Source organism: Pogona vitticeps, chromosome 3, assembly GCF_051106095.1.
Source record: "Pogona vitticeps strain Pit_001003342236 chromosome 3, PviZW2.1, whole genome shotgun sequence".
NCBI lineage: Eukaryota > Metazoa > Chordata > Lepidosauria > Squamata > Agamidae > Pogona > Pogona vitticeps.
The window spans coordinates 156,833,368-156,860,460 of NC_135785.1; the positions used below are offsets into that span (position 1 = coordinate 156,833,368).

Genomic DNA, 27,093 nt, shown 5'->3' on the forward strand with positions numbered 1-27,093 from the left:
ATGGCAATTGTACTTGGTTTAGGGATGGAAAGAATACTTGCTGGACTCCTTTCTCTGAATGTTAGGCTGCCTCTCTATGAGGAGATATCCCAGTGATGAATTTTAAAGCCCTGTGAGATTTCATGAGCCGAGTTCTTGGCAATTTGAGCAAAATGATTATCTCTTTCAGCATGTGCATGTGCGTGTGTGCTCACATGCACACACACATGAGCGTGCACGTGCACAATGTGTGCACGCACACACACACGCATGCACATACACACACACACACACACACACACACACACACACACACACACACTGCAAGTGCAAAAGGGCAGAAGCCTTCCTAAGAAAGATGTAAATAAGTCATCCCGGTTTTGAAATTCTTAAACAAAAACTCCAGCCACAGTTTAGACTTTTTGCATGAGTTTGAACAAAGGTCAGTTTGTGCAAAGCACTGTTCTAACTCTGTTGGAAGTGCCAGAAAATTCCTTATCATCCATGCCAGTGAGAAGAGACATGTTGCAGTTCATTAACCTCACATTCAAGGATAGGACAAGGGAGATTTACATCCCTAACATTGTTGTGCTCAGCAACTCTGTGTCTTGAACATTTGCTGGCTGAAGGCTAACAGCCACTGTGAAAACAATATTAAGTTTGTTTAATGGGGGTCTGTTAACATGGCCAGAGCATCCACTAAGAGTGCGTAGAGTTTTCAGTGCAGAAGACCAATAGAAGACCATGCTGCCTGGTTAGTGAACTAGGCCGATCCTCTGACATGGGTTCCTTTCAGCTATTTCTCCAGGTGGGCTCTGTTGGGGCCCATTGATTCAAACAGTGAATGATGGTACTGTGGCAAAACCCTTCAGGGGTGAGTGTGGAGGCTTTTTTCCACAGTAATTGAAACAGGAGTCTGCCTGTTAAGATGCTATTTTGTTCATTTTTAGACTTCACAATAAATTTCATTTATAATAAAATTAGGAAGCAAGTTCAGAGTTTCTCCTCATGTGAGGAAATAATAAGAACAAAATAAATGCAATGAATGCCAGGGAACATCTCAGTTTTGGGGTGACTTTGGTTTAGACATTGCAAACTCAACAATCTGAGGTGATAGACACTGGCCTATTTTCTATGCATGCCACATTTGTGGGAACCTCTAGACTGCAGGCACACAAGGGACTTCATTAACTTTAGATTACGGACTTGAATTGACCAAGGGGCTTATCAGACTAGTCTTGCTTTATGCATCGCTGTGACTTCTCAGACTTCATTCATGGATCCACACATACCTAATCATCTCAGTCTTCATCTATTTTTCACCTCTCATATTTTTTCATTATTTTATGTTTTGATATATGATACTGCTTTGACTACAATTCACATAATTACAATTATTAACACTTTCTCCAGTTCAGCAATGTTGCTGTCCCTTGTGGCTAACAAATTGTAAGCTTGCTTTCCAAGATCCCAGCAGTTTTTGTTTGTTTAGTATCCAATACTAACTTTCACGTTATTTCTAACTGTTTGGTTATTCATTTCTTTCCTGTCCCAATTGCACTATTTATTGATTTTCAATACTTGCAGGCCCATCATAGCAGCAAAAAGTTCAATTAATTTCATGCCTTAACTCAAGATCCCAATATAACATTGCAATTTATTCATAAGGGAATTGCTAAATGACATTAGCAATTGTTTTCCTCTGCATCCCTATTCTCTAGAATGTATGTGGTTCAATCTTTAAGTGCAAATCTTTGACAAATTTTGAGTAGGTTGGTCAAATGATGAGGGAGAAGTTGGCATGTATTTAAAAGAATTGCCCTCTATTTTTCTTTCAGATAACAACTTTGGGGTGTCTAGGATTATTTTCTTTGGTATTCTGGTGGGGTGGGAGGGTGGTTATATTTTCTTTATCTTACAAAGTTTCCAAATCCATTTTCTGTTTGCTGCCACCACTACCTCAACCACCAACTGGCTTTAAAATGTGCATATTAATTCAACAAATTAATTTTGCTCTCTTATCATGTGAACATAAGAGTCAATATGGGGTGTGGATGTGGATAAGACAAATAAGGGTTGAGATGCACTACTTAATTGATGTTAGTCAACTTTCTGGGCCAGTTTCTCTGATATATCTTTCCTATGACCAGAGCTGATTGCAGGCTAAACTCTGTCCCTGCTTTGTGAACTAGGCCAATCCTCTGACATGGGTTCAAGAGCCTCGTGGTGCAGTGGTTAAATCACTGTACTACAACCAAAACTGTGCTCACGACCTGGGGTTCAATCCCAGGTAGCGGCTCAAAGTTGACTCAGCCTTCTATCCTTCCGAGGTCGGTAAAATAAGTACCCAGCTTGCTGGGGGGGGGGGCAATGTGTAGCCTGCATAATTAAATTGTAAACCGCCCAGAGAGTGCTTGAAGCGCTATGGGGCGGTATATAAGCAGCACGCTTTCCTTTTTTGCTTTTTGTATCCGTTCAGTCCCAAAGTCTTCCTAATAAATGTGTCAGGATAAATTCTCTCCTTTTTATCCCAGTGTTCAGCTTTGCACCATTAAAAGAAAAAAAGAAAAATGCCTACCTTTAAAATACCCGTGGGACCAAATGATAAAGGGCAGCTGAGACTAAGATATGGAAAATATCCATTGGGATTTGATCAATTATGGTCAGTTTAGCACAAGTATGGAGAACCTGTGCCTCTCCAGATGGACTACATTTCTCATCCTCCCCAATCAATATGCATACTGGAGAGGGATGAAATTTTAGTCCAGCAACATCTGAGGGAGAACAGAAGTTCCTCCATCCTAGTCTATCCATTGCACATTCAGGACAGCAGCATGAGGTTTGAAGAGTGTGTATGTAAGGGGCAATAAATAGTCCTGTATAGCCTGGTTTGTTAAAGCTGTTTTATTTAGGTTCTCAGCTAGATTTCAGGACTGTCGGTTACAAATAGGAGATAACCTATCTTTGGGGAAAGCTCACTGGCATAATTTGGAAAAGTTACTTTTGGGGCTGTAATTGCTGGAATCCCCAGCCAATAGTCACACTTGAGAGCTACGTTGTTCACCATTGGCTTTCACAGCAGATATTCTGCCAGGAGAACTTCAAAGTGTGAGAGAGGTTCTTCTGTCTTTGTATCTGGTCAGGCCAGTTCAGATCTATGCAGCATTTGTGACCAACCAGATGGAATTCAGCTCTCCAGCCTTGAAGCCTTGCAGGTAGAAGATGAAATGTTGTCTACAGCTGGCTGGCACAGTTTTCCTTTGTGGGCAACACCTTGTTGTAAATGTTAGAAACTAGTGATTAATAACAAACACAACTCTTTCAGGAAGATACATTTTATATTAAAATATAGCTGCTATAATGGATGATGGGGTCTAAAAGTTATCTTACTGATGCAGGCACCTGCTGTCTTTCTGAGATATTTCTTTATGCCAAAGATTCTCTGCCTAGCTATATTTAGCTATTTTCACATTCAGGTTCTGGTTATCAAATGAAACACAAAATGCTTTATTCTCAACCCATTCTCACCAACTATTTGTTAAACACCCATTGTTTTCTTTTCTTTTCCATTTCTTTCCCCCACCCCTTGGGAAGGTCTAAAATGCTACAGCTTTATTTTCAGCCTGCAGAGAAATCCAGAACAATGACAGCAATTTTTGTACAATCATTTTTATTTAAAAAAAAAACAATTGTAGTAAGTATAATTTCTCTAGTCATTAGCAAATAAGAACAAGTGTTCTGTTCCAGTGTTTAATATTACTATCTAGCCATAATCAATGATACTGGATGTCTGAAAATGCACACCCTGTACCAAGAATACTTTGTCTTACAATATCTAAGGCTTGATAAAGATTATGTTCCAATCATTCATTGAAAAATCTTTTCACAATATAGGGTGGTGATGAGCCATTCATGGAGATCTTCATCAGTTATTCCCTAATGATGACCTTCATTGTGCCTCCAGTATCAATACCTCCTTCTCTACAATATATACATTCAGCAAACTGGCTTGGATAATTGATCATTGAGCCTGTAGCTGTTACCTAAAGGTTTATTCATGTATTTTATGGATTGTAGGAAGCAGAAAATCTGTGATCCTGTCTGTGTAGACATGTATGCTTTTATGTAACACCAGATTCGGCCTTCATTGTCACAGAAATAAGGAAGAAAATGATTAAATCCCCTAAAAGATTATTAGTAGTATTTTTTGTCACCTAGGCTAGTATCACAAGTGGCAAAGTGTGTTGCAGTGGTTTGGGTGGTGGGCAGGCAAGAGTAGATTTGCCAAGCCAGCAGCATTCCTTGAGTGAAAACCTGAGGACTGTCACAGAGGTGGGCAAATGAAGGCAGCAGGGTGGGGTCAGAGCTGTTCCTCAGTCAGCTGATTATGGAAACTGTCATGAGGAGAATCTGAGTAAAAATGCTCAGAATGGGGTTAAATCCCAGCTAACTAGCTAATACGACAACCTACGGTCAGGAGAAAAGGTCCCTTTTCTGCCAGGTAGATGGCAAAATCATGGGGCAAGATAGGAAATGGTGAACATGGGTGCTGAGGTTTTAAACCTTACACACAAAATTCAGACTTTCTCATAATCCAGCATTGTTTGCTCTCAGATTTATCTCCCTGTCTGGTGACCTGAGGAAGCACAGTAATCCCCTGAGATTCCATGAGATCTAGTCTAGAAAAGGATAAGTTCACCCAAGCCTTAGTGTTAAACATAGTTCTTTTTTTTTTCAGCTTGACTTATCTCACAGGTATATCGTGAAGTAAAGTAGAAAAAATATTTCTGCTACGCTGTTATTTCAAAATTCATTTAATCAACAAATCAATAACGGTAATTTTACAAATTAGCATTTTCAGTTTCAAGCATTAACAGCCAGAAATTAATCTTGCAATTTCTAATATTTAACAGTAACATTAAATTTTTACATCTAATGTTCCACAAGGGACGTGGTGGCGCTGTAAGGGACGTGGTGGCGCTGTGGGCTAAACCACAGAAGCCTGTGCTGCAGGGTCAGAAGACCAAGCAGTCGTAAGATCGAATCCATGCAACGGAGTGAGCACCCATTGCTTGTCCCAGCTCCCGCCAACCTAGCAGTTCGAAAGCATGCAAATGCAAGTAGATCAATAGGGACCACCTCGGTGGGAAGGTAACAGCGTTCCGTGTCTAAGTCGCACTGGCCATGTGACCACGGAAGATTGTCTTCAGACAAAACGCTGGCTCTATGGCTTGGAAATGGGGATGAGCACCGCCCCCTAGAGTCGAACACGACTGGACAAAAATTGTCAAGGGGAACCTTTACCTTTACCTTTAATGTTCCACACTATGACTTAGAACGGTTCCTAATGAATGATTTAACCTAATAATTTTAGAGCTCATGTATTATTTTATAGACATGTGCTGCAATGTTGCTGGAAATAACTCATACATTATTATATATACTTATTATCTTTTCTGCCACTTATTTATGTATTTATCCCTTCTGTTCCACATAACTAAGCATAGGCTGATGACAAAAATTTACTAAACTCCAGGCAGGATGATTTAACTATGCAAAATAAAAGGCATATATTATAGAAATCAATGCAGAGTTTCTTGGACATGGAGTAAACAAAATGATAGCAACACTCTTATACAAGACTTCGGGGATGTTTATACATAAATTAAAATTTCAGTATCTACAGATGAAACCAGAAACACTGAATGCGAACTACAAACTCAAGACAAGGGCTCAGAAAATTAAGGCCATAAAGGGCTACTGCAGAAACAAACATGACTTAAATAGGGATAATCAGAGAGTACGAGTACAAGTTTGTTTCACTATAAAAGAAAATGTAAGTTTGAAATAGGAAGTCTGTAAGAACCTTGCAAAATGATGGACTGTAATTTGCCTCAGGAAATGAAGCTAGTATTTAAAGGTCTATATTTGTAGCAACCTAGACAGTGCAGAGATTGTATGTACTGCTATGCAATTCTAATGACACTTCTTTCCCTTTCTTCTCATATTATTAGCTACCATATTATATACCAAAGGGATACCTATAGATCTGAAAAATCCAACCTTGGTCTGTTCCTGGAAGCAGGCATTTAATATGCACATTCAGGAAAAGATATCGCAGGAAACAGTAGAATTTGTTTTGAAGCTCAAATGCAAACTCATTAAAATCTAATTTGATTCCAAATGATTATGCACATCATTCTCCATTAAGAGATGGGAACTGCAGAATCACTTTGGAAGACTGCTGTAGGATTCATAAGAGCTGATTCATCACAGGGCAATAGACAAGACATATGGAAAAAGCTGGCAGGAGGTATTCTAGCAGACACTGTCTCAGCAGGAGAAGATGGGCACCCTGAAGAAGGCAATTTGCTTCAGCCTCCCATGTTCCTCACAGTATGTTGAAGCATCTGGTTATTCTCACCGGACTGTTTACCACTCACAGCCTATTAGCTCCTTTAATGGGCATGGAGAAACAAAAGGAAAAAAAACAACAACCATGGAGCTTTGAGGGTCAGGCAAAGCTATCTAATAATTACATCAGCTGAAAACTAGTATCCGATAGGGGCTGAAAGTGTGACTTGGAAGACCCCTCACATTTCTATCTCTCTCCAGTCTCAATAGATTTGTGGCTTCTTAGCTAAACCATTGTTCCCTCAGCAGTAGGTCCTGTTCCTGCAAAAATGGCGGCAAGAGATTGACCTGCTTCAAGGGACTACTTGTAGGAATTGTTGAAACAATGTAGGTGAAGTACTATGAACACTGATATAAAACTATTATTAATTAACAATGATAATTAATATTATTAATGTTCTTACTCCCAATTACAGTAGAATGAAAGGCAGGAGATGAGTGATGAATTAATGAACCTCGAGCCTCCTCTGAGAACTAGAGAACTAAAGTTATACTGCTTAGCCCAAGCTTGGCCCTAAAAAATGTACCTGCAAAATTGAGAAATCTTAGGTAATATAGCAGGAGTGTCCTCTGGGTTTCTGGGAAATATTTTCTATGGTCATCAAAGTTGGGTATGTAACACCATAGCTGTCCTTGTTTGAAAGATCAACAACACAGCTCTTTGCCAAGAAATATTTTGTTATTTTTCTTTTTCATGTCTATTAGTCCATCATGATATTGTACGTTTCACTGAGAGTCAATATTCGAGTTTGCAGGTAACCACGGATGAGGAATTCCACTAGATTTGCAGCTGTAGTAAGTCTTCCTCTTCTCTGGACAGAGACCATTAAGTCATGCAAATAATCCCACTTTCATTTCATTGTCCCCAGTTCATTTTTATTATTTGTATCCAATACTTTAAGCCAAGAGACCCCAAAGTGGTTTACAAAATATAATAGATAATATTTAAAGCTAAAAAAAAATATTGCAGTATTTTTTTTAAAAAAAAAACATTTAACTGGTACCCTATTTAAACTAGTATATAAAATTGTTTAAAACAATTTTAAAACAATGTTTTTTTTAAAGCGTGCTATTTTTAAAGGTCCCACACTGATAGCCTTTTAATAATAATAATAATAATAATAATAATAATAAGCTTGCCACATGCAAGGACAGCAGCAGAGACAGGGCCAGCTTGTGAGTTTGGGAGCAGCCACAGAAGAGGCCCTGTTATGTGTCCTCATCAAATGCACTAGTAAGGACAAAGGCATCCAATAATGATATTTAAAACCAAGAAGGCTTGTATAGGGAGATGCATCTTTCAGATAACTTGGACCAAAATAATTTAGAACTCTGAACTGGCTTAGAAATGGATCAGCAATCTGCGGAGCTGTTGCAACAGGGTTGCTTCATGGATTACTGCCCCCTTCATGGATTGCTGCCTTGTCGTGGTGAGGGGGCTTGAGTAACTCAGAGAAGCTATGGGCTATGCCGTGCAGGGCCACCCAAGACGGACAGGTCATAGTGGAGAGTTCTGACTAAACGCAATCCACCTGGGGTAGGAACCGGCAATTCCACTCCAGTATCTTTGCCAAGAATGCCCCATGATGAGAAACAAAAGGCTAAAAGATATGACGCTGGAAGATGGGACCGTCAGGTCAAAAGGCGTCCAACATGCTACTGAGGAAGAGCGGAGGACAAGTACAAGTAGCTCCAGAGCTGATGAAGTGGATGGGCCAAAGCCGAAAGGATGCTCAGCTGTGGACGTGCCTGGAAGTGAAAGGAAAGTCCGATGCTGGAAAGAAAAATACTGCATAGGAACCTGGAATGTAAGATCTATGAACCTTGGGAAGCTGGAGGTGGTCAAACAGGAGATGGCAAGAATAAACATCGACATTCTGGGCATCAGTGAACTAAAATGGATGGGAATGGGTGATTTCAACTCAGATGATTATCATGTCTACTATTGTGGGCAAGAATCCCGTAGAAGGAATGGAGTAGCCCTCATAGTCAACAAAAGAGTGGGAAAAGCCGTAATGGGATATAATCTCAAAAATGATAGAATGATGTCAATACGTATCCAAGGCAGACCTTTCAACATCACAATAATCCAAGTTTATGCACCAACCTCCATTGCTGAGGAGACTGAAATTGAACAATTTTATGAAGATTTACAACACCTTCTAGAACTGACACCGAAGAAGGATGTTCTTCTCATTCTGGGGGACTGGAATGCTAAGGTAGGGAGTCAAGAGATAAAAGGAACAACAGGGAAGTTTGGCCTTGGAGTTCAAAACGAAGCAGGGCAAAGGCTAATAGAGTTTTGTCAAGAGAACAAGCTGGTCATCACAAACACCCTTTTCCAACAACACAAGAGGCGACTCTACACATGGAAATCACCAGATGCGCAACATCGAAATCAGACTGACTATATTCTCTGCAGCCAAAGATGGAGAAGCTCTATACAGTCAGCAAAAACAAGACCTGGAGCTGATTGTGGCTCTGATCATCAGCTTCTCATAGCAAAATTCAAGCTTAAACTGAAGAGAGTAGGAAAAACCACTGGGCCACTCAGGTATAATCTAAACCAAATCCCTTACGAATACACAGTAGAAGTGAAGAACAGATTTAAGGAACTAGATTTGGTGGACAGAGTGCCTGAAGAACTTTGGATAGAGGCTCGTAACATTGTACAGGAGGCAGCAACAAAAACCATCCCAAAGAAAAGGCAATGCAAGAAAGCAAAGTGGCTGTCCAACGAGGCCTTACAAATAGCAGAAAAGAGAAGGGAAACAAAATGCAGGGGAGATAGGGAAAGTTACAGAAAATTTAATGCAGACTTCCAAAGAATAGCAAGGAGAGACAAGAGGGCCTTCTTAAATGAACAATGCAAAGAAATAGAGGAAAATAACAAAAAAGGAAAAACCAGAGATCTGTTCAGGGAAATTGGAGATATTAGAGGAACATTTTGTGCAAAGATGGACATGATAAAAGACAAAAATGGAAGGGACCTCACAGAAGCAGAAGACATCAAGAAGAGGTGGCAAGAATACACAGAGGTATTATATCAGAAAGTTTTGGATATCCCGGACAACCCAGACTATATAGTTGCTGACCTAGAGCCAGACATCCTGGAGAGTGAGGTCAAGTGGGCCTTAGAAAGCCTGGCTAACAACAAGGCCAGTGGAGGTGATGGCATTCCAGTTGAACTATTTAAAATCTTAAAGGATGATGCTGTTAAGGTGCTACATTCAATATGCCAACAAGTTTGGAAAACTCAACAGTGGCCAGAGGACTGGAAAAGATCAGTCTACATCCCAATACCAAAGAAGGGCAGTGCCAAAGAATGCTCCAACTACCGGACAATTGCACTCATCTCTCACGCCAGCAAGGTTATGCTCAAAATCCTCCAAGGCAGGCTTCAGCAGAATGTGGACCGAGAACTCCCAGAAGTACAAGCGGGATTCCGAAGGGGCAGAGGAACTCGAGACCAAATTGCCAACATGCGCTGGATTATGGAGAAAGCCAGAGAGTTCCAGAAAAACATCTACTTCTGCTTCATTGACTATGCAAAAGCCTTTGACTGTGTGGACCACAGCAAACTATGGCAAGTCCTAAAAGAAATGGGCGTGCCTGACCACCTTATCCATCTCCTGAGAAACCTATATGTGGGACAGGAAGCAACAGTTAGAACTGGATATGGAACAACGGATTGGTTCAAAATTGGGAAAGGAGTACGACAAGGCTGTATATTGTCACCCTGCTCATTTAACTTATATGCAGAATACATCATGCGGAAGGCTGGACTGGAGGAATCCCAAGCTGGAATTAAGATTGCAGGAAGAAATATCAACAACCTCCGATATGCAGATGATACCACTCTGATGGTGGAAAGTGAGGAGGAACTAAAGAACCTTGTAATGAGGGTGAAAGACGAGAGTGCAAAAAACGGTCTGAAACTCAACATCAAAAAAACTAAGATCATGGCCACTGGTCCCATCACCTCCTGGGAAATAGAAGGGGAAGATATGGAGGCAGTGACAGATTTTACTTTCTTGGGCTCCATGATCACTGCAGATGGAGACAGCAGCCCCGAAATTAAAAGACGCCTGCTTCTTGGGAGGAAAGCAATGACAAACCTTGACAGCATCTTAAAAAGCAGAGACATCACCTTGCCAACAAAAGTCCGAATAGTCAAAGCTATGGTTTTTCCTGTAGTGTTGTATGGACGTGAGAGCTGACCATAAAGAAAGCTGACCGCCGAAGAATTGATGCCTTTGAATTGTGGTGCTGGAGGAGACTCTTGAGAGTTCCCTGGACTGCAAAGAGAACAAACCTATCAATTCTAAAGGAAATGAACCCCAAGTGCTCATTGGAAGGACAGATCCTGAAGCTGAGGCTCCAGTACTTTGGCCATCTCATGAGAAGAGAAGACTCCTTGGAAAAGACTTTGATGTTGGGAAAGTGTGAAGGCAAGAGGAGAAGGGGACGACCGAGGATGAGATGGTTGGACAGTGTCATCGAAGCAACCAACATGAATTTGACACAACTCCGGGAGGCGGTGGAGGATAGGAGGGCCTGGCGTGCTCTGGTCCATGGGGTCACGAAGAGTCAGACACGACTAAACGACTGAACAAACAAACAAACAGTAGCCCAGTTAACAATCTGGCTGCAGCATTTTGGATCTGCTGAAGTTTTAGAACATATTCCAGTGGCAAACTGTTCTTCATAATGTGCTTGAAAATGTGGAGAGCATACACTAGAGAAGATGCATGTCTCTGCAAAGGGAAAAAGAACAAGAAGACCTTCACCAATTTCACAGACTGTCCTTTACCTGGTCTGATCTGTCCTGAGATTCCTACCACCTTAGATATGGCAAACACTCTTGATGCCCAAGATCAGAATATACAAATAAAGCACAGTCAGTTTTTCAAAACTTGGTAACCTTTATTAAAATACACCAATGAACTAAATGAGAAATCACATGATTAAGGAAATCATCTAGATTGCTCAAATGGTTGGTTGGTAACTTTCTAGGATGGAATGGGGATTTGAGAGAAACTGTAATTATGTTAAATGATGTGAATAGCTGGTGTTTAGAGTGTTAACATATTTAGTAACTAAGATGAATAGTTAATTGTTTTATCTGTTTGTAATGTGATTATTGTCTAAAATAAAGTTTTGTTATTTTAAAAAAGTAGGGTTTCTGCAGACATTTGTTAGCAAGGTGATGTCTCTGCTTTTTAAGATGCTGTCTAGATTTGACATCGCTTTCCTCCCAAGAAGCAGGCGTCTTTTAATTTTTTGGCTGCCGTCACCATCTGCAATGATCATGGAGCCCAAGAAAGTAAAATCTGTCACTGCCTCCATATCTTCCCCCTCTATTTGCCAGGAGGTGAGGGGACCAGTGGCCATGATCTTAGTTTTTTTGATGTTGAGCTTCAGACCATTTTTTGCACTCTCCTCTTTCACCCTCATTAAGAGGTTCTTTAATTCCTCCTCACTTTCTGCCATCAGAGTGGTATCATCTGCATATCTGAGATTGTTGATATTTCTTCCAGCAATCTTAATTCTGGCTTGGGATTCATCCAGTCCTGCCTTTCACATGATGTATTCTGCATATAAGTTAAATAAGCAGGGAGACAATATACAGCCTTGTCGTACTCCTTTCCCAATTTTTAACCAATCCGTTGTTCCATATCCAGTTCTAACTGTTGCTTCCTGTCCCACATATAGATTTCTCAGGATATAGATAAGGTGGTGAGGCACTCCCATTTCTTTAAGGGCTTGCCATAGTTTGCTGTGGTCCACACAGTCAAAGGTTTTTGTGTATTCAATGAAGCAGAAGTAGATGCTTTTCTGGAACTCTCTGGCTTTCTCCATGATCCAGCGCATATTAGCAATTTGGTTTCTAGTTCCTCTGTCCCTTCGAAAACCAGCTTGTACTTCTGGGAGTTCTCGGTCCACATACTGCTTAAGCCTGCCTTGGAGGCTTTTGAGCATAACCTCACTAGCATGTGAAATGAGTGCAGTTGTACAGCAGTTGGAGCATTCTTTGGCATTGTCCTTCTTTGGGATTGGGATGTAGACTGATCTTTTCCAATCCTCTGGCCACTGCTGAGTTTTCCAAACTCGCTGGCATATTAAGTATAGCACCTTAACAGTGTCATCTTTTAAGATTTAAAATAGTTCAACTGGACTACCATCACTTCCACTAGCCTAGTTGTTAGCAATGCTTTCTAAGGCCCACTTGACTTCACTCTTCAAGATGTCTGGCTCAAGGTCAGCAACCACACTATCTGGGTTGTCTGGTGTGGTGCACCAGTCCCTCTAAGGGGCGCCTTAGCACTCGGTCAGAGAATCTGACAGGCCACTTACTTATCACTTTTGCGCTGCGGCAAGTCCCAAGACCTCAGCAGTGGGTAGTGTAAGCCCTTTGTATAAGTCTGACCTTAAAATAACACTTTATTTTTACCCAGTACTTTGGAAGTACAGACACATTAGATTTGTGATTCCTTAGAACTCACAACAGCTCAGTTAGATAGGACTCTTAAAGAGAGCTAATTTGGGGCCCTCTCCATTTCCTGGATTTAGCCAGACACTGCAGTTCAAGAGACCAGTCCTTTTGTAGAATTCTTATAATTAATTTTTATTAGAAAAATAATGTTTCATAGAATCAGTTTATATTGCAAAAGCTTTAGCATAAAGAACATATTCAAAGATCATGACAGTTAAATAAAATAACTAGTTCCCATTAAAATAATAAACATACTAAGCTAGGCTAAGGTGGGCTACAGTGGGTTAGCCCCACCTCCTTCTTTCTCTTATTTACATCCTCTCTTTTCCCTTTCTATTATTTTCCTCTATATCTTCGCAGTATTCATTTAAGAAGGCCTTCTTGTCTCTCTTTGCTTTTCTTTAGAAGCGTGCATTCCATTTTCTGTAACATTCCCTATCTCCCTTGCATTTTGTTTCCCTTCTCTTCTCTGCTATTTGTAAGGCCTCATTGGGCAGTCACTTTACTTTCTTGCATTGCCTTTTCTTTGGGATGGTTTTTGTTGCTGCCTCCTGTACAATGTTACGAGCCTCTATCCAAAGTTCTTCAGGCACTCTGTCCACCAAATCTAGTTCCTTAAATCTGTTCTTCACTTCTACTGTGTAGTCATAAGGGATTTGGTTTAGATTATACCTGACTAGCCCAGTGGTTTTTCCTACTTTCTTCAGTTTAAGCTTGAATTTTGCTATGAGAAGCTGAGGATCAGAGCAGCAGTCAGCTCCAGGTCTTGTTTTTGCTGACTGTACAGAGCTTCTCCATCTTTGGCTGCAGAGAATATAATCAATCTGATTTTGGTATTGCCCATCTGGTGATGTCCATGTATAGAGTCACCTCTTGTGTTGTTGGAAAAGAGTGTTTGTGATGACCAGCTTGTTCTGTTGACAAAACTGTATTAGCCTTTGCCCTGCTTTGTTGTCATGAGTTCAGCTGAAGATCCGGAACCTGAGGGGTTAACTGTAGCTGAGGAGAATGCTGAGCGATTAGAAACACAAACAGCTGAATCGCCCCCAGATTCTCCTCCCCCAGTAGACAGGGTGAGGACCATGCTTCGGCAAAGACTTATGATGCAAAGTCAGAGGATCGCCTGAAGGCTGCCCGCAGAAACATCCGGTCAACTAGCGCTGAGTTCTGATAGGATGAAAAGGCTTCCAACAGTTCAATGACTGTTTTTACTATATAAGCAGCTCCCAGATGGCTGGAAGTTTGTGGAAGCAACAAGTCAAACTTCTGGCTTGCACTCACACTCCTGACTACCTTGAACCTTGTTCTCTGGACCCTTGGTTTTGGACTCTGACCTTGGACTATGTTGTGCGATTTGGCTTTGTTATTTGTATATCGGCTCTGCATTCTCTGAACTTCTGACAAAGGACTGGCTTATCGGACTCTGCTGTTGTAACCCCCAGGAACGTGACATTCGTTTAGAAATCCTAAAAGACATTTTAAAAAATCATGAACATTTAAAATGTTGAAAGACAAAACACTTATGAAAATTCAGAAAGAAGAACTTTTTTGCTGAAGAACATAGAAAATTTTGGATACATGATATTTCTGTTTACATCTGCTGCATTTAAAGTCAAAAAAGTCATGACAACATCCAAGCTCTGGTGGGAGAGGGAAGCAAAAGGAAGATTTAGTTGGGGATCCAGAACTGAATGTGGACAAATAGTCTCAGATGCATGTCCACTCATGATGTTTATGGTTTCAACTCATTTCAAAGAGCTTATTTCACAACTTCAGTGAGTGTAGCCAGTGGCTAGGGTGCCTACTCTGAGTGGAGATTTCGACAGGCGTATCCCTCAAAAGCAACTTTTCTAAACTCTGAAGCAAACAATGTCTCAGCATTACCTATCACACAGGTTTCTTTTGAGAACAGACTTGCAAGTGTAGATCTATCAATCATTTCGTCTCTTAGAAGGAGGTACAGGATTAAATTCTAATTAACAGAAAATATCTATTCATTGTAGCAGCTTGTGATCAAGCAGAAAATAAAAAGCCTTTGTGAATACTGAAAATAAGAAGTTGTCTATAGGCAAGGGGAATTATTGGGAGGAGCGACATTTTCTCTCTTTCTGATGACTTGTCTCAAAACACAGTGGAAAGATAATTATCAGCCAGAACATTCTATCACCTTTTAAATGGATCACTGTAGGTTAACTAAGTGTCATGTAGTCATATTTTTCATACAGGGAAAAGAGATATTAACAAGATGTTTTCAAGGGAACCTGGTACAACTAGGTTTGCAATTATACCTTTTAATTACTAGAAAGGTCATTATTGATTTCACATAGTAGAAGCCCGTGCATCCAAATAAGTGAAGCTTGTGCCTCAATAGCTCTAATCAAATTGATGATGCTATTCCTATGTTTCTGATTACTTGTTGTCCTCAATTGTTCAGACACTAAGAAAATTCCAAAGTGAATGAGTAGAAAACCTCTGGAAAAGAACAAAGTAAGTAAGTGAAAAAGACCAAAAATCTACCTATTAGCATTGGGTTATGGTTGTGGTGGGGTAATGATAGCAAAGGACATATGCTGTGGCTCCAAAGTGTTACTGGAGAATTTTACTGGACAAAGGGATGTGTTCTACATTCGGATGTCATGGCTTCTTTAAGCAACTAATGTCATATTAGGAAATGTTACCAAGCAGAAATGGAGGATCTCTGGAAGACCTAGAGCTGCATATGCTCATTGCTGGAGCTCAGAGGGATATATCTCCACCACCACTCAAAACGACCCTTACTTTTTTAGGGATCGAATTAGACACACTGCAACAGACTTCGAGGTTGCCACAAGACAAACTGATAAACATTAGGAATAAAGTGCACAATTTAGGGGGAAAGAAGAAGGTGACTCTTAAAGAGTTGCAGGAAGTAGTGGGGCATTTGAATTTCGCATGTAAAGTAGTAGCACCAGGGAGAGCTTTTCTGAGATGACTATGCAGCGCCATGTCAGGGTTACGAAGGCCAATGCATAAGACAAGAGTTACAAAGGGGATGCGCGAAGATCTCATAGTATGGAAACAATTCCTTGATCAATTCAATGGAGTTTCCTTTTGGAGATCTGAACTCAGTTTAAAGGCAGATGTCCAAGTAAATTCGGACGCAGCCGGTGCTCAGGGGTTTGGAATTTACTTTCGAGGTAGATGGTGTGCAGGTACATGTGGAGGAGTGGCATCAAGAGGGCATAACGAGAGACTTAACATTTCTGGAATTCTTCCCAATTGTAGGAGCCCTGTGGATTTGGGTGAAAGAGTGGGCTAATACGGTAGTCCGCTTTTGGTGTGACAACCAAGCTGTTGTATACATCATTAACAACTTGACGTCACATTCAGAAAGGGTTATGGAGTTAGTTAGGGCTTTCACCTTGAGGGCTTTGCAATTTAACGTAATGGTGCACACCCGTCACGTTCCAGGTATTGATAACAGGATAGCTGATGCTCTTTCACGCCAACAGATTGAGCGTTTCAGGGAGTTGGCTCCAGAGGCCAGGGAACTGCCAGAAGTGCTTCCAGCAAAGGTCTGGCAAATTGGCATGAAGAAGCGTCGTGAGCAATAGGTCTTGCACTGTCCCCGAGAATGTGAAAGAGTTATGTAGCTGTAGGTACCAAGTTCTCAGAATTTAGAAAAACAATACAACTAGAGCAAACATGGCCAGCCCCAGTAGAGCATATCCAGCAATTTATAGTAGCTTTACATAGGAAAGGGCTAGCAACAGGCACCACGCAGGGTAAGCTGGCAGCCCTGGCTTTTTATGCAAAGGCAAACGGTTTTAGAGATTTTTCGGGTGATTTTTGAATTAGGAAGATGTTAGGATGGTCTCGGGAAAGAGGGAAAATACAGGATGATAGGACACCCATATTCCCGGTTCTCCTGGAACGTTTATGTGACCAATGGAGATCTCTATGTAGAGATCATTATGAGGAGTTGCTGTTCCAGGCAACAGCCTTGGTGGCCTTTTTTGGCGCGCTGCGTATTAGTGAGCTGGTAGCTTCAGGTAAGGCAGACCTTTCCCGGAAGGCATTACAGCTAGGGGATGTGGTGGTTCAGAAGGGGCAGGTCAGAATTGAGGCCAGGAGGTCTAAAACAGACCAACAAGGAAAAGGTAGGCAATTAGTGCTTGGGCAGTGCAGCATAAAAACATATGTCCAGTGAAGGCAGTACAGCAATTCATTGAAATTAGGGGAACACAATGCGAGTATTTCTTCCAGCATGTAGATGGGTCACTACTCACAAAATATCAATTTTGGAAACTTACTAACATGGCGCTGGTAAAAATAGGGGTTAAAAACATGAGATTTGGAACACATTCCTTCAGGATAGGGGCTGCCTCAACAGTGGCAGCCATGGGTTATAACACAGAACAAATTAAGCATTTGGGACGCTGGTCGTCAGGCTGTTACCATAAATACATCAGACCGCTACCTAACGTATAGGCAGGGGCTGTTTCTACCATTACAGGTGGCAAAACGCTGGAGGTCCAAAGGCACATCATGATTATTGGCCACAGTTACGTCTATTGGGTGGCACGTTATGCTGCATCTTCCCCATGGGTGAAAGACTTGGGGCTTGGTGCCCATGCATTCATTTCTTGGAAGGGCATGTGTGGCATGCAATGGTTACAATTTGGAAGGATGACCTCTTTTGAGCCTATGCCTCCAGACATTTTGGTTGTCCATTTCGGTGGCAACAATTTGCCCAAAGTGCCAGGAAAGGCTTTGATTTTGGATATATTGAGAGACCTCAAGAGGTTGAAGGAAAAATACCCCACCATGCGGATTGTTTGGTCAAGGATAATACCGCGTTTAACTTGGCACGGAGCCCAGAGCTTCGATAAGGTTAACAGGGCCCACTGATGGGTCAATAGGGAGGTATGTAGAGGTGTCAGCAGAGGCGGCCTTGGATCTGTGATTAACCATCACAGGATCCAATCTTCCAACAATGAATATTTCCATGGCGATGGAGTCCACCTGTCTGATGCAGGTTTGGTAATTTTTCTGGACAATATAAAAGGGGACCTGCTTTTTGAACTTGGTCAGCTTGGTGGGTACATGGGACATAGCCAGGGCTAGTCCTCATGTTTTGGCGGGTAGTGCGGGAATAACTGGTTGTCTCGGTATGTCCCTTTGATAATTATGCTAAAGCCAACAGCGCATCGGACCTTCCAGTTCTGCGGATCGTGCGATTACAGGGCCGGAGGCGGCAAGATGTGCTGGGCCACTTTCGAACTGACAGTCATCAAATATAGATGGCTCAAGGTCTGGGGTGTTTAATAGAGGCCTGCCGGGTTTCTCCTGTCATCAAGATGGCTGGAACCTGGGGCCTGGGACTCGCCCATTGACTAATAAGGATTTATTGGATGCCATGCAGTTATTTCTCTGTACTACCGCAGGCCCCTTCAATTTTGGAATTGGTTGATTGGTTTAATCAGAATTGGTTTAATAAAGTGTGGCCCATTTTTAATCCAAAATCATTGTCTTGCGTCTTCATTTCGGGACCTGGGGGAGCAGATGGTTTTTTTTTACAGTTCTTGTTTTTCTTTAAAAAGGAAAAAGCCCCCTTGTGGCCTTGTAAGGGCCAAAAATATGCTGCCCCCCAAAACTTGTCAAGTTTTCCCCCATGTTCTCTAAAGTGTACAAGGGCACTTTTTGAGCCCCTCAGGTTTGAGTGTGGACAGGTTAGGAGACTCATTTTAGCCCCCAAGCTATTGCATGCAACTCATAGGCCTCATGTTGCACACTGATGATGAAAAGTAACATTTGAAGGGTTTTGTAATTAGAGAATACTCAGAAGTGATTTACCAGCCCCTTCATTTGGGATCACGACTGGCCTACACGACTGGCTCTTGCCCCAGGAAGCACAATAAGGAATCAAACTTCCAGCCTAATTCATTGAGGGTTTGACTATAGTGCCAAGGTGAATCGATGATCTGCTTTTGCATCTACTTGATTCGTAGTCTGTTTTCTGACTGTATTCTGTTTTGGTGGCCACATAAAGACCCCAGTTTGTTTTGTTTCTCCACAATCGGATGCTATCTGATTGATGCCATGCTCTTGCTGATCCCTAATTCTCTTTTTATTATCATCTGGAACTATTCAAAAGGTTGCACAGCAGTAAAGGTATGTTCTCCATACACATGCAAATATGCACATATACTATGGAAAGTTATAGTTTGCTGGAGCTCATTAGAGTTGTTTTGTTTTTATATCATTATTTGTCTCCTTTTCTTGTCTGTTTAGAGGCAATCTAGTGCTAAAGAAGGGAGAAAGAGCATGGGGCTAGTTGTTCCTGTTGTCCCCAAACATCATGCCCAATTACATCACCAGAAAACCACCCGAAGTCACACACCTAATTCCTTTTGTAAAATGAAACAAATGATCACACAGGCAAAACACCATTCAAACCACTGAAGTTAGAAAAAAATAGAAGTTCCCAATGGCAAGGGAGTAAGTTAGACTGGAAGGGGGAAAAAAGTATGGGCCGATTCACATTGATGTTTACATCATGTGATCATTTAAAAAAATACTTTAAATTAACTCATGATAATTCCAGAGCGAACGGTGAAGTATTTTCCAATGTAGTTGCAGGCTGAGTTATTCTGCCAGCCTTTGAAAGCAAAAATATACAAGGAATCTCAAAGGATTCCTTGGACAAAAGATAGAAGGAATCTTGAGGGGAAACAAACTGAGTTTCCAGTAAGATCCAACATTCCCTTCCAGGTCAGCAGTATTTCATTCCTTGAGATGTTAGGGCCAAAATGCAAGACCAGTGGCCAGATACTTGTGATGTCGCAGAAACAAAGTTTAGCTGAGGGGTTGAACGGCTTCTGGGACAACTGATTATGAAAATAGGCATGAGGGGAATTTGAGTAAATGGACCCTGAATCGGACTAGAATCGGACTGTAGTGGAATGCTAAAATATGACGTCATTCCTGCCTGTCGATCACAGCAGCTAAGGCGGAGGAGCTGAGGATAGAGCAGGAGTGGCGGAGTTAGAGAGGCAGGGAGTTGGAGAGACAGTTGGAGAGTTAGACAGTTAGGCAGTTAGAGTTAGAGAGAGTTTAGGGACAGTTGAAGATGTGAAATGAGAGGTAGGGTTTAGTAGAACAAAGGAGAGGGTTAGTGAATTGAGCTAAGACAGGAAATTGAGAAGTTTAAACCACACTGAACAAGCAGGAATGAACGTATAGTAATTACAAGAGATATTAATTGAAAGCAAAGTGATTGACTACATGATCCAAAATGTATTACACCTGAACCAACTCATATGTGATTTACCTTTTGATTTGTTTAATAATAAAAGAATACTTAATTCAAACCTCTGCTTCCTAAGTTATATGACCCTTTGGGTTGGCAGCGCCTGTGTGGGACATAAATTGGTATTAGGAGAATACCTGGTGGCAGCGAAAAGGGCGTGTGTTCCTTTGTGAGGCCCAAAGAAATACGGGCAACAAAGGATTAATCACCACACTGACTGATCAGGTAATATGGCAATATTTTGGGGATATTTTTAAACTATCACACAAATGCTAAAATACATTGATCAGCTGCAATGATGACAACTAGAGATAAGCATGAATTGCTGAACCAGTTGTTCATACTTCAGCTGAACGGGCTTTCAGCACTTCCAAGTCCTGCTTCCTCTGGTGGGCACCCACTCAAAGGCGGTGCCCAGAGGAGGTGGGGCAGGGAAGCAGAGCTGCTGCCTCTAAATGGGCATCTGCTGGAGGAAGCTGGGCTGGAAACCACCAAACATCTGTTTGGTCAAAGTACAAGCCAATACAAACCACCAGTTCGACAGTGTGTGCGCATCTCTAATGATAACCCTTCCCACTTGAAAAAATAAAGTTGACTGTTTGCCCCAGTGGTTGAAATTACTTCAGGCTGTTCACAGGTGCAATTAATTTGAAAATGTGTTCAAACTGCAACAGACGAGCAGGGAATGAGATCCATTAAATGAAGGCAAGTATAAAAGAAATACAGTGGACCCTCGACTTACAGACGGCTCAACTTACAGACTTTTCGAGTTACAGACTTCTCTGGCTGCAAAATTTAGATTCGACTTGCAGCCGGAGAATCGACCTACAGACCAGAAAAAAACCAAAATGGAAAAAAAATGGAACAAAAACCGCCAGTTATGGGATTAATTGGTTTTCAATACATTGTAGATCAATAGAGACTCGACCTACAGACTTTTCGACTTGCAGCCACTGTTCCAATACGGATTAATTATGTAAGTAGAGGGTCCACTATAAGAGGAGCATCAATGAATTTCAGAAGAAATATAATAGAATGACTAAATGAAATATGTAATTTAGAATAGGATTTGGATCAACGTTTCGTATAATTTTCTGTTGTGCTGCATGGAAGCTCCGCCCCTGCATGTTGGATTCCAACCATGATCGGAAGCAAAGTGGGGGGGAATGTCCAATGCAGCCCTGCATGTCCACACGCCCATGTGCTTTAGATTAAAGTATTAGATGAAGCTATTTTTAAAATTCTTTATTATACAAATCATGACAATTCATCAGGTTACAAGTAATAAATACAAGGCTTAACATAGTAATCTATCATCTTACTTATTATGTAATTTAACTGTTGACCACCTGCTATTCCCCACATTCCACAAAGTCATATTTACACCATTCCCTGTTTCATATTAATGAAATATTGACCAACAATCAAAATGCTCCAAATTGTTTTTTGAACCACGTGTCTCCACATTAATTTTATTTACAAATTTTAATAAAGGCTTCCAGCTTTCGGTGAATTGAATATGCCTTATTTCTCCTCTATAAAATCTAATTTTATTATTCATAAATGTGTACAATGAGAGATCTTGGGCATTTTTCCAATTTCTAGTGATCTCAGATCTTGCTATCCCTGTAAGATTTGCTACTAATTATTTATTTTCAAGTTTCTCATTTCCCCCTGTAAATATTGAGAATAACAATAATGTTACAGATGCTAACTAATCAAAAAACAGACATGAATGAAACATTATTGTATCAGATGAAGTAATAACAAGCAAAATTAGCCCTTTACAAAATACTGCATTCACCACAAATGTTCCACTAGCCCTCTAGTTAATTTTAATGCTTTTCAGGTGGGGTAGCTTTACATGATTTAATTAACTTGTTAGCCAAATGTGGTTTTATCTGTTTTTATTCGTTTAAAACTTTTGTAAGCTGCCTTGGGTGTCATCTTTTAGTGGGAAAGGCAGGGTATAAATGTAATAAATAACAAGTGATAAAAGTTTACTATACTCCCCATGATTTAGCAGACTTTGGTTGAAAATTGAGGGAGAATGACATATAGCACCCATTCCAGAGAAAGAAGAATATAGAGGAAATGTGGTCAACTGATCCAAGAAAATTCACATGGGAATATTAGAAGAAAAATGCCAAATACTGTAAGTTGCTGAAGTCTGAGCCTCACTGATATCTGAATATGTATTGAGGGAATAAAAATAAAAAGAAGGAATGAGAGGAAATAAAAGTTCACTCTAAGCAGTCCATACAAGGATGTAGCGCAAGAAAACCTAGCATCTTGTTAAAAATCACAAAGGAAAACTCTCATTAGGAACTTGAAGAATCTCCCCCCAAAAGCAGCTCAATCTAGTCCCAAGAGCTGAAACTTGTTTCAAAGTAAAGTATAATAATAATAATAATAATAATAATAATAATAATAATAATAATAATAATAATAATAATAATAATAATAATAATAATAATAATAATATTAATATTAATAGCCCAAAAGTTCCAGAACAATCAAAATGTGCAGAAAATAAAGACTGTATAAGAAAAGTGAAATGGGAAAGTGTGTGTGTGTGTGTGTGTGTCTCTGTGTGTGTGTGTGTGTGTGTGTGTGTGTGTGTGTGTCTGTGTCTGTGTCTGTGTCTGTGTCTCTCTCTGTGTGTGTCTGTGTGTGTGCCTGTGTGTGTTGCTGTTTGTTCTACTAATACCCTTGATGTTCCTCCATTCAGATTGGCCTCTTATGCTTCAACACTAGCTGCCTAGAGTGGTCGAAATGACTAGATAGGTGGGGTATAAATACAAATAAATAAATAAATAAATAAATAAATAAATAAATAAATAAATAAATAAATAAATAAATAAATAAATAAATAAATAAATAGAAAGAAAGAAAGAAAGAAAGAAAGAAAGAAAGAAAGAAAGAAAGAAAGAAAGTATTGAAAGATAGCTATCTGAAAATGTGCATTTTATTAGCTTTCTTTTATTGGCCAGAAAGTAAAGCATTCTTTTGTAATAAGGCAAATGACATGATTGTAGCATCTTATCATGTGACTGGAGCTTTTGAAAGCATCCAAATCCGTAGCTTGTCCATACTCTTCCACTGTCTTTCAGCCTGCCAAGGCTTGTCACCACAGCAACCACATCTGCCTTTTGTCTGTTCCATGATACAAAAGTGGAGGCCAATGTAAGTCCTCTGCCCTCTTTTCCAGCAGAAAACAGTCAATTGTGCTGTTTATGGAACACAACAAAAATTTCCGCCATTCCATTCTGTCGGTATGTTAATCTATTCCTTACGTCTGTTGTCAATACGCCACGTCAGGCTGTAACTCCATTGTATACCCTTAGTATACCCTTATACCTTAGAATTAACAGTTTTGTATCCTTATCAACAGCACACAACATTGGGAGTTTTTTTTCTAGTTCCTGCACTGAGGGTCATGGTGAACTCACAAGGCAGTGGCAAGCACAGAGAGAACTTGCAAAACAGACAGTGAGGAACAGATCGTGAAAAGTATTAAAGGTATCACCTGTTCCTGTATTTGTATTCTTTCCACAACCATGTGACTTTTTCAGATATTTCCAGGTCATGAAAGATTTCCATCTGGAGCTTCCACTACACAGTCAGTTTTGGTTTAGTAAAAGCAAAATTTCAGTACAACATCTGTCATTCAGCTTAGGCAATGGTTGCATTTATTCTGCCAGTGCCTTGCACTGTTCTAAGCTATAGTTTCTATATATTATAAGCTGGAGGGTCTGTATGTATGTGTATATATATATATGCTGCCACAACTCTATCTATCTATCTATCTATCTATCTATCTATCTATCTATCTATCTATCTATCTATCTATCTATCTATCTATCTATCTATCTATCTATCTATCTATCTATCTATCTATCTATCTATCTATAGCTAAAATCCTGCTGCACATCTCCATGTGTGTAATGTGAAGTTGTGGCAGCATTCACAAACTGCTTTTGCATATATGCTGTACGGTGGGTGAAATGGGAGCTACGCAGTTCATTGCGCAATGTTATGCTCAGCACACATTCACAGGAATAACTTTAAATTATGCCAGCCATTAACTAATTTCACAGATTCTCTCCTTTGTGTCACAACACAAAACTGTTTTTTCATTTCTGAGGTTACATATTCTCTTTATCTATTGCAGGTTACAGCAAGGGGAAGGCCTAAGGAAAAGCAGACAGAGTGAGACATGAGATTAAGGACTGAGAAAAAGAACTTATGTCCATGTTGTCTTTTCCAAAATATAACCTGCCACTGAATCTTTCTGAACACTGTTAGATTTTAATTACAGTGTGCAAGAGAAAAGGAAAAGCTCTATAGTGTTTATTACAATTTCACCAGGAGTTGCATTAAGCAGTAGTTCAACACCGCCCTCTACTGGTCCTGTGCTCCTTTGAGCATCCCTCAAATCTCTTTTGTTGCTATAGTACCAGGCAAGAGCAAGCAGAGGGCTTGCACTCCAGAAAGACTGGTTTAATCCTGCATTCCTTCTGTGCCTCTAAATATTTATACCTCCTACTTGCAATTAATCTTTCATGTCCAAAAGCAAAGACACTCCATGGAGGTTTGTTATTAAAATCTGGGTAATGCTGTGTAATCAAGTCTTACATTTTCTGATTACAAACGCTTTTTCAAGGCAACATTGCTTCTCCATTTATTTTTGTGGCCAAAAGTTAAAAGGATGAATCGTTAATGTGAAAGCATCTGTTTTCATTCACGATTCCTCTTTGTCTTTCTCTGTCTCTCTGTCTCTCTGTCTCTGTCTCTCTTTCTTTCTCTCTCTCTCTCTCTCTCTCTCTCTCTCACACACACACACACACACACACACAGAGAGAGAGAGAGAGAGAGAGAGAGAGAGAGAGCCCCGAAATTCTGAAGGAGGGGATTTATTACTGTCTGTGTGTTCACCTTGAAGAAGAATTTTCCTTTGGGCTGTCTTTGTGCAGTAAAAGTTTGTGGGTACTCCAAGTTCATGCGACTGCCAGTGCAGAATGTGTTCAAGCAAAGCAACATAATTTGTATTTTAATCCTTAGAGTTTCGCATATGTTATATTCACAATTATGTCATCAAGCATATGATTTCGCTTTCAGGCACTGGAAGCTCATGGGCTAGGATTTCATCAGCGAGCAATCCCTGCCCCAGGCAAGAGACATATACGCTCACCTGCCTCCATATCAAAAGGTTGTTTTAAAATCTGGTCAAGTTTATTCTTTCTTTCATCGGTGGGGGGTTGGATTAAATGAATTTCAGGGTTCTTTCAGACTCTACATTTCCACAATTTTTTATGATTCTTAGTCCTCTGCTTTTCTTTATCACAATTCTGTGCTCCTATTACTCCCCAATTCCTTGACCTCATCATACCTGACAGCTCAAAAGGCCTCCAGTGATGTAGACAACACCATTATCATCTGTGGCAGCATCATCTCAGGAAGATTGAACCAGAGAAGGTACAATATATTTGGCTCCTGATTCCCCATTATATTTTCTCCTAAAAGTAATCCAAGACAGATCTAATAGAAGCAATGACTTTTTCCATTTAACCTGCCTCTGTGGACCCATCAGAGACAGGAACTTGAGCAGTAAGGCAACTCTGTGTTGCTGCCATCTCTGCCTCCACTCTTCTGCCTTTGGAGAGTGATTCCTCTGTCTCTATTTCTGGCTGCCATTATTGTCATAAGCTCCTCTTCTTCTTCCTTGCTGCTGCTTCTTTTGCTGGAACACTAAGGAAGTATGCAGGAGTACTTATTTGCTGGTATTAGTGTCCCACTACCTTGTATCAGCTGCCTCTGTCAGCCTAGTGGTAAGGCCAGAATTCTTACAACATTCAGTTTGACTCATAGTTACTCCATTTCTTGATGTCTCCCTTACTTAGGGTTATGAGGTTATAGCTATCATGTTGTTCCCGACTATCATATCATTCTGGTACAAAGGAATGGAATGACAGCTTCTGTGTCACTGGGCTCCTAGATTTGGAAGCTCTGATGGGGGAGCTGCACACACTACATGTCAGAAAGGCACATGGGACAGTACACCAGTTATGAGCATGTGCAACAAAGACCATATCCAGCAGATTCTTTGATTTTGACTGAATGGAAGGAGGCTGCAGTTGGATTCCAAGTTAACATGGATGAATGCATCACCATACTCAATGGGACTTACTTTCATTATGCATAATTGCACTGCAGATGATACAACCAGGTGTGTGAAATTCTCTGAGGCCTTGGATCTGCAGCATGTGTTGTAGACATGGGGTGCCATTTCAGAGGTTCCAAGTTTCTGTCACAGAGAAGTTAAACATTAAAATTGTTCCTTTATTTCAATTTCACAGTGTTGCTAGTGATCTTTTACACATATGCTTGGCATTTCCCTCCATCTGCCTGTACTAATATTCGAAATACATCAGTGAGACACCAGTTTCTGTCTCTACCCTTCTGGCTACTTCTGTGAGAGGTAAACATGCTTGTCTGCTCCACTTGGCAGTTTGGGTACCTATTTTACACAGAATATTTATCTATGGAATATGCATATGTACAACTTTTCTTTCAATAAGATAGTGTAAAATCAATTAAATGGTGAAAGAATAAAGTAACCTATTAAATCGTTAACAAAGCACTCAAATAAACATAGAAAAAAACTATTTGTTGGCTGTTTTGTCCTTTAAAAACTCCATGTGAAGTAAAAATAAATTAAAATGGTACAAGTAAATAATGCACTTTTTTCTAGTGCTGAAAACATTTCAGTGACGCACCAGACAAGCTTTTTTTAGGGAGAAACTCCATAAACAAGGTGACACAATCAAGAAAATGCTTCCTTTTACTGTTGCATAAATTAACTCTGAAGAATGCCCCAGCAGAAGATCTGAAAGCATTAGAAGTTTGATAA

At 40.4% G+C, this 27,093-nt stretch overlaps 1 long non-coding RNA gene across 1 annotated transcript in view; it reads left to right on the plus strand.

Moving 5' to 3' along the window:
- The first annotated feature begins 651 nt into the window (after positions 1–651).
- LOC144588469 (uncharacterized) overlaps positions 652–27,093 on the plus strand; it is an 89,896-nt gene continuing 63,454 nt past the window's right edge. Inside the window, exon 1 of the long non-coding RNA XR_013544043.1 lies at positions 652–787. This is a non-coding gene — a long non-coding RNA (uncharacterized LOC144588469). The remainder of the gene's footprint in view (positions 788–27,093) is intronic.